Consider the following 7,648-nt stretch of genomic DNA (forward strand, 5'->3'; position numbering starts at 1 on the left):
TAGGCAAAGTATTCTCTGCCGGGATCCCAGCTGGAATTTTTGATGTATGGCTTGGCAGAGGGATGCCTCATACTAATTCTCACAATTTAACCCAGCTCTCAGCATTGTCCCTAGTGTGCATATCCCCTGAGATTTGGAAGGGCTGCATCCCTGTGGTAGGGATGGGAGGGCTCATTCTGTGATTCAGACAGAGCTGGGTGTTTGCAACCACCATACCCACTGAAAGGAAAGGGAGCATAATTATTACCAAGGTGATTAACAGTGTTAAATGTTAATACGTGGCAAAGGAGTGTTACTGGAAGGTTATCTTTAGCTCTCATTAGGAAAAGGCCTAAAAAACCCTTGGAGGAGGGTTGTAGTAGCATACCTTTAACAGGGAAACTTGGAACTGCTGAAGAAAATCCTGAAGGTGGGAAATAAAATTTTAAAAAATAACAATAGAATTTAATTCTATGACAGCATGTAGTGGCGTATTCATGTAATTTGGATTTATGAAGAGGTAATGGATTTGACAATTAAATAATAAATAGAGATTTCAAATCGATGATAAATTCTGATTAAAGAACCTACAGGAAACTGAATTTGTGGTGGCTGAGGATATATTCCTCTCAGCAATAAATATCTCACAACTGACTTTAAAAAAATATCCACGTTTCCCCCAGCCTAGAAAGTGGGACTTAAGATGACTCAAGGAAATGAGCTTTGAGCCACCACCTGTGGGGAGTGATCATTAAAAAAATATTTCAGGCTCACAACAACCAAAAATTAAGTACTTTTCAGCACCAAAGAGGAACCTCCACCTTGTTCAGTTGCTGTATTCTCTGGTAGTCAAATGCCATGTCGGTCTGAAGCACCTAAAGCAGAAATTCTTGTGTTTTATAGGCACAAGGTTTAGGCAGTCATTGTTTATTTCTGCTATTTATCTCTTTGACTATTTCATTAAGCATGCTGTGTATTAGAAATGAAAACCATAGGATTGAAGCAGAATCTCAGGTAAGTGAGGTATTCTTTCCTCCTCTGCTCCAAACAGTAACACTTTCAAGTGCTGTTGCACAAATGCCTTCGAAGCACAGTGCCTGTGTTGTGAACAATGGCAAAAATTAAGTAAATAGCAGGTGCTGGCTGTTCCATGAGCAGTTAAGATTAAAATATATACACTTGACTTGATCCTCATTTATTCCAGAAAATTAGAGGTTAACAAAAGAGACCGTCAGCTTGCAAATTAAAGGGAATTTCAAACAGATGTAGACCTTCAGCAGGAAAAGACTAGTCAAGTGCAGCAGTGGGTGTGGAGAAAGAACAAAGAAATCTGTAACTGACTGTGATCAATTATAAATACCACTGCCATCGGACCAGCCGAATGTATTTTTCTCAGGATGGGTATTTATAGCTCTGAGAAAGAGGCACTGTTTTTGTTATGATGGCACTCTAATATTCTGGTCTGTCAAAACTAAACTGCTGTGAGTTTGATTTTCGAAAGCAACACACCGTATCTCTCATACGATCCCACTGTTGTTAAATTTCGTGTGGGAGCTCCTCTGGCGGCGCCGCCGGGCCCCGCTGCCTGCTGGGAAAGCGCTATGCAGATGAGCCGCGGGAGCGCGCGGGGGGGCGTGCGCGCCGCCGCTCTTCCTGCGGCCTCCGACGCCAGCGAAAAGGCTGCTCACGGATAATCTGTAACCAGCGAAACAGAACTACTGTGCAGGGTTTACTGAGAGGGCAGAGAAAAACGAGCAGCCTCCAGAAGTATCTGAACTATCTTATGCTTTCAGGTGCGTCTGCTGTGGCTCTTAACAAACACCACACACCTTCCTCTGTTCCAGAGGGGATGCCGAGCCTTGGCTCTGCTCCGCACCGCATCAGCGCTGCAAATGAGGAGATGAGAGGGCAGGAGCAAATGGGCATGGGTGGGATCCGGATCTCAACAGCTACTAAGAAACAGTTGTTGTAAAATAGAATCTTATAGGGGTAAAATAAACACATTTTAAAAATGAAAAAAAGTCGTTGTGTTTTTGTTTTGGTTGGTTTGTTCGTTTGTTTCTTTTCTGGCAATATTAGAGCCAAAGGGCATCAGTGTAAAAGCAAACCCAAAAGGTAGAGTTTCAGTGAAACACCCTCCTTGCATACAGAATCACCTGAAGAAGACTCTTCCTCCTGGCCCAGGCATTCCTACATCCACCTGCCCCCTCGGCAACCCTTATACCCTGGGAGAAAGTGATCTCAGCTTTAACAAAAACCCCATGTAACATGTGAAGCGTCGTGGTGAGTGCAGACCAGCTCAGCCACGCAATTTAAGGTCCAAAAGGGCACAGCTGAGAGGGCAATGTACCCAAGGTTTTGATTGGGATAGGGGTGATTTTCTTCCTAACAGCTGGTACAATGCTCTGTTTTGGATTTAGTATGAGAATAACACTGATAACACACTGAAGTTTTAGTTGTGGCTGTCCAGTGTTTACCCTAAGTCAAGGACTTTTCATCATCCCATGCTCTGTCAGGGAGCAGGTGCACAGGACTCGACAGGGAGCATGGAGAGGACAGCTGACCTGAGCTGGCCACAGGGATATTCCATAGAAGAGAATGCTGTGCCCTGTACATAAACTGGGGGGATTTGACAGGGAGACACTGACCACTGCTGGAGGATGAGCATTAATGTGCATGACTTCTTTCTCTTGGGCTTTTTTCGCCTCTGTCTCTCCCATTTTCCTTATCATTAACTGTATTTCAATTAAAGTGGTTTTTACCTCAACCTATGTGATCTATTTTTCCCATTCTCCCCATCTATGGGGGGGGGGGGGGGGCGTGTGAAAGGATGTGGAGTGAGCAGGCAGCTGTGTGGTACTTAGTTGGCATCTGGGACAGGAATTCTTCCACCTTCCAATATCAGCATTTCACTCACTGCTGTTTCATTGTACTGCAGTTCTTTTCACTGTCCCCTTTCTGCTCACCTCAAAAAGAAGACCTTTTGGGCAGGTCTTCTACAGCCTCTTCTGCTGATCTACCTCTAAGGTCCTGAGGTCACACCTCTTGTTCCTGATTTCCCGCCTGCAGTCCCACCACCTCCCATGTATCGACACAGCTAATCTTGGAAAGAGATACATTGACAAATAACAGTTCAAGTGTTACCTTTTCCACCCAAGAGTGCACAGCAGCTGCCAGGAAAGAAGGAATTGCCCAGTAGAATCGTCAGGAGCCTGACTTTAGATTGTCTTCAGAATGCACAGTAGCTCACTGACATCTCAGGAGCAGGTTTAATTATCCTAAAGAGAGTAAACATCATTCCTAGTGATTTCAAAGAGACTGGCTTCAAATATTCCAGAAACTCAATCCAGCTTGATGTCTGTGATCTATCAGGATTCTTTAGGCTAAAAAAAAGTGAAAATACACTTTCTTGCTCCAAAAGGGGAATAGAAAATGGAGTTATTTAAAAAAATTTGGGATAATGTCTGAATTTAAAAATTTGGGCTATTCAGCCTCTCTATTTATAGCATTAGTTTGGAACCAGGAGAAAAATGGTTTAGGTTGGTTTTTTTTTTTTTTTTTTTTTTTTGGTGCTGGTGTTGTAGAACATTTGTATCCTGATGGCACCATGATTTAACATGAACTTATTCAGAACAGTGCTGCAATTTCCTTCCAATACCCATTGAATGCCAGAATTTTTATATTCTGAAACCAGATGAGTCAGGAAGCAAAGAGTCAAAGCTTCATCCAATCTGCTCTTTTTGGAGGCATAATATTCTGTTGTGCTTGAGACACAACAGGTTCAACCTGGGTCTGAGAAAGCATAAAATAAAACATGTTTGGGGCACCAAAGCAGTGTCCTTTCATGGGAATGTAGTTTCCAGACAGCAACAATAGCCAAATCTTGTCCCTTGATCTTCCTCCTTAAACTGAAGACCTTATTACCTTCCCTGATTTATCAGAAAATCAAAAGTGGTGGGGTTTTGGTAGTGGCGGTTTGTTGTTGTTGTTGTCATTTTTGTTTGTTTTTTGTTTTTTAAAAGTCCTGCAGAGTTCTTTTTGGCTGCATAAACATAAAGGTAGGCAGGGAAAAAAAGAGAAAATTAGGTAAAATGCAATGGGAGGGATGCACATGCAATTTGGAATGATTCCTGAGATTATTTGCTACCTCTCATATTTGTCAAATACTTTGGTAATGCTGCAAATATGTTTGGTTAGGGATTTGTTTATGCAACTCAGTCTGTTTGCACATGTTTTACATCAGTAATATTGTATCCAGGCCTCTTCAAACAAGTTCCTAATCTGACAACAAGATTTTTGGACTTTGTCACAGTTGGAATCAATTTCACTTGCTACTACTTCAAAATCTGTGTAGATTTTTCGTGGAATTTATTGTCTTCAGAAAGTTGCAAAATTGGGCCACTCTCAGCTGTCTTTCAGTGCTTTTGTGACATTGTTACAGTGGGTTCAGCCAGTGAATATAATTGGAAGTTCTCTCTTTTTCCCCTTAAGAGGGATTGTTTATTTTCCTTGAGTCTTCTTACCCCTTTTTCCATATGTATTTTTTTACAACAAGGCCCATTTTACCTTCACAGACACATCTTTTACCTATTGCAGAGATTCCCCATGATGGGAATGAAATCCCCATGAGTGATGAAATCCTTGAATCTAATAATTCCTTATCATGGAAAAAACCCAAAATATTTGTAAACTCTGGCGGAAAATTGGGACCTTAAATCAGCCCACAGGGCTGTTCTGAGGGCTTCATCTTTGTCCTCCTCCCAGCCACATCCCCCATCCCTCAAATTTGGTATTGTTTATCACAGTAGTTAGATACCCAGCATATGAGCTGGGCTTCAGGGCTAAATTTTGGGTTATGTATCATCTTCTACACCACCTTTTTGAATGCACATTTGAAAATACAGGCTGGAGCCTTGCTACATGTCCCAGAAGAGCCTGTCTAGAGTAGAGACCCACTCTGAATGCAATAAGAGAGAGTTTTCTTTATAAGAGCTTAAGTATTTCTTTATGTGGCTTGTGTTAATTTGCTTGCTGCAGGCAACTGCTCTTCTGACTAGCCCTGTTTAATGCTGATTTCTTCTCTATTGTGGCCCACTCTCTCTGTGTTTAGCTTTCTCTTTAGAGACTTAACACACAGTCAAAATATTTGACATGTTAAATCAGAGGGTAAATGTTGCTACAGAAAACTTTAGGAGTACTTCTGTAAGGTTACTTTCAAATAATTTTTACAGACTCAAAAGAAGGTGACAAAGATTCTATGATGTGTTTCAAATACAGTGTGATACACAACACTTACAAATCTAATGTCAGTGATGAGGTTCATCCTTCACTAAAATGACCTAATTTGACACTTTGACACACACTGTAAGCAGCATTCCTAGGAGTGTTTGAGGAATGCAAGAAGACACATGATTGGATGAGCATCTTCACATCATCTTTACCCATGACAATATAAAGAATGAGAGGTGCCTCCTTCCACTGTGTAGGAAGGGAAAAATAATTTACATTAGTCCAAGCATTTTCCTCGATAAAAGTAGATGCTTGAGAGGAAATGCTTGATGAATATTGCAGAATTTAGCAAACAATAGTATAGCTGGTATCTCAGAAAGGAATTTTGTTAATCAGGATACTCATTCAAAGCACTGAGAAATAAAACTTCCTTGATTTCCATACTCTAATCTAATTTTCATACTTGATTTCCTGCTTTAATCTATCTAAAGAAAATAAAGGAATCAAATTACCATAATGAGGGATTTATTCTGGATTTTTCCAAGTGAAATAATCTGGCAATAGGGTTGCATTGAGTGGAGATAAGGTCCCAAAACCAACTCTTTTATCCTTTACTTTAATTCCTGAGAGAAACATAGTTTGGTTTCTGGGAGTTTTTGTTGTGTTTTTTTTTCTCGTTGGTTTGTTTTTGTTTGTTTGTTCTTTCCTGAATGTCCCCGGATTAATATAGTTTTTAAAAGCACCATAAGTGTAGCCAAGAAGCAATAATAAAACAAGTTTTGGTGATACAAATTTCTCATTGAGCTTCCTGGCCTGAATCAACGAAATAGTACAGTATGGCACCCATTTTCCTAGAAATAGCTTCTTTTTGCTCTCTGTAATATAAGCTCTGTAATTCACTGCAGGCCTTCAAGTGTCCACTGAAGAAGAGATTTACTGAATAACTTAATTTGTGCTAGAGTATACTGCTTCCGCCTTCCTCCCAGGGGTTTTAGTAAGATTGTAATGCTACAGAATCATCAGAATCATATGTAGCAGCAAAAGAAATGCTGTGTTGTTCTGCTTTTGCTTTGTGTCTATAAATGCAGTAGTAAACGGCAGGCTAGTTCAGAGATTGAAGGAGTGATCAGACAGGGACATGGTCTGGGGCAGGGAGTCTCTGTTGTTTCACATAAGGGAAAAGCCTGTTAATTGGCATTTATAAAATAAGGTATTTGAATACTAATTTTCAAGCTTTTTCAGACATGGGGAAAAATTATTTTCTAATTTCTCTCTATTTTAAAGAAACAGCATCATTTAGTAAGGCTTGTAAACTAAACGTTGCAATTTATCAAGTGCATTAAATGGAGCAACAAGTTTTTCACCTCTACAGGCAAGAAATCACAAGCAAAATATTTAAAGGCTTGTGATATACATGATTATTAGCTACTTGAAAATTATCTTCTCAAGGATTAAACCTAATTTTATTATTTTCTGTCCAGAAAACTTTAGGAAATATCACCTGAAAATTTATTTCTATTAACTCCAAATAGGAAAATTATTTTGCTCGTTATTTTCTTCTGACAGCCCTGGCCAAGTCCTCTCAGAAATTTTTACTGCAGTTTAAACTGCCTACCAAGAAGTCTCTTGATAGTCTCCATGCTTCATCTTTCTAATTCAACTTGTTCTTCCAAAGCAAAATTGATACTGCAATTTCCTAATTTATGATGTCATATCATCTTATTCAGGAACTGACAGATGCTGAAATCTTAATGCAGTAGTAATATTATGCCCTGTATAAACTGGTGCATCAATTACATTTACCATTTGGAACATCTCAGCTGAATTCTTTGGGTGGGCCTGATCAGGGAATAAGACCATTGTGGTGAGAATAGGAATTTAAATACAAAAATATAAATGATTGGCAGGGATGCTAGTAAAATCATGTTTCAAAATATTTCCCTTTCAGCTAATAAAGGTTTAGGGCTGTCCTTGAGAAGTGCTTAGTATATAATGGTCTTAATGTTTCAAATAATTTTCACTATCAGTATTTGGCACTCAGCTGGCTTTCACATAAAAAAAAAAAAAAAGATGCCTATTTGCATTATTTATTTATTTATTTATTTTAATATTTACTGTTTTATTTACAGCACATGTTCTTATTAAAATTGCCACCTTTTACTGTACAGGCAGGTCATGACCATATGCAAAAAGTTCAATAGTTGATGCTCAATCAATGCTCATTTAGCAACACTGTCAACTGAAGTCAGCAAAATATTTAAATATTGGCAGTACTGTAAGCATGTAGATACTCCTTTTGGTTTTGAAAATATTATGCATGAGTTTAATCCTGAATCAATGCCTAATAATACTTCCTCTGTGCTGGCTGTCTAGACTTGGTTGCAGATGTTTTCCTGCAAAGGGTCTGGCATGCTGCATGTTTGTGCTACAAGTGGAAACC

This window comes from Erithacus rubecula (genome assembly GCF_903797595.1).
Source record: "Erithacus rubecula genome assembly, chromosome: 3".
NCBI classification, from domain to species: Eukaryota; Metazoa; Chordata; class Aves; order Passeriformes; family Muscicapidae; genus Erithacus; species Erithacus rubecula.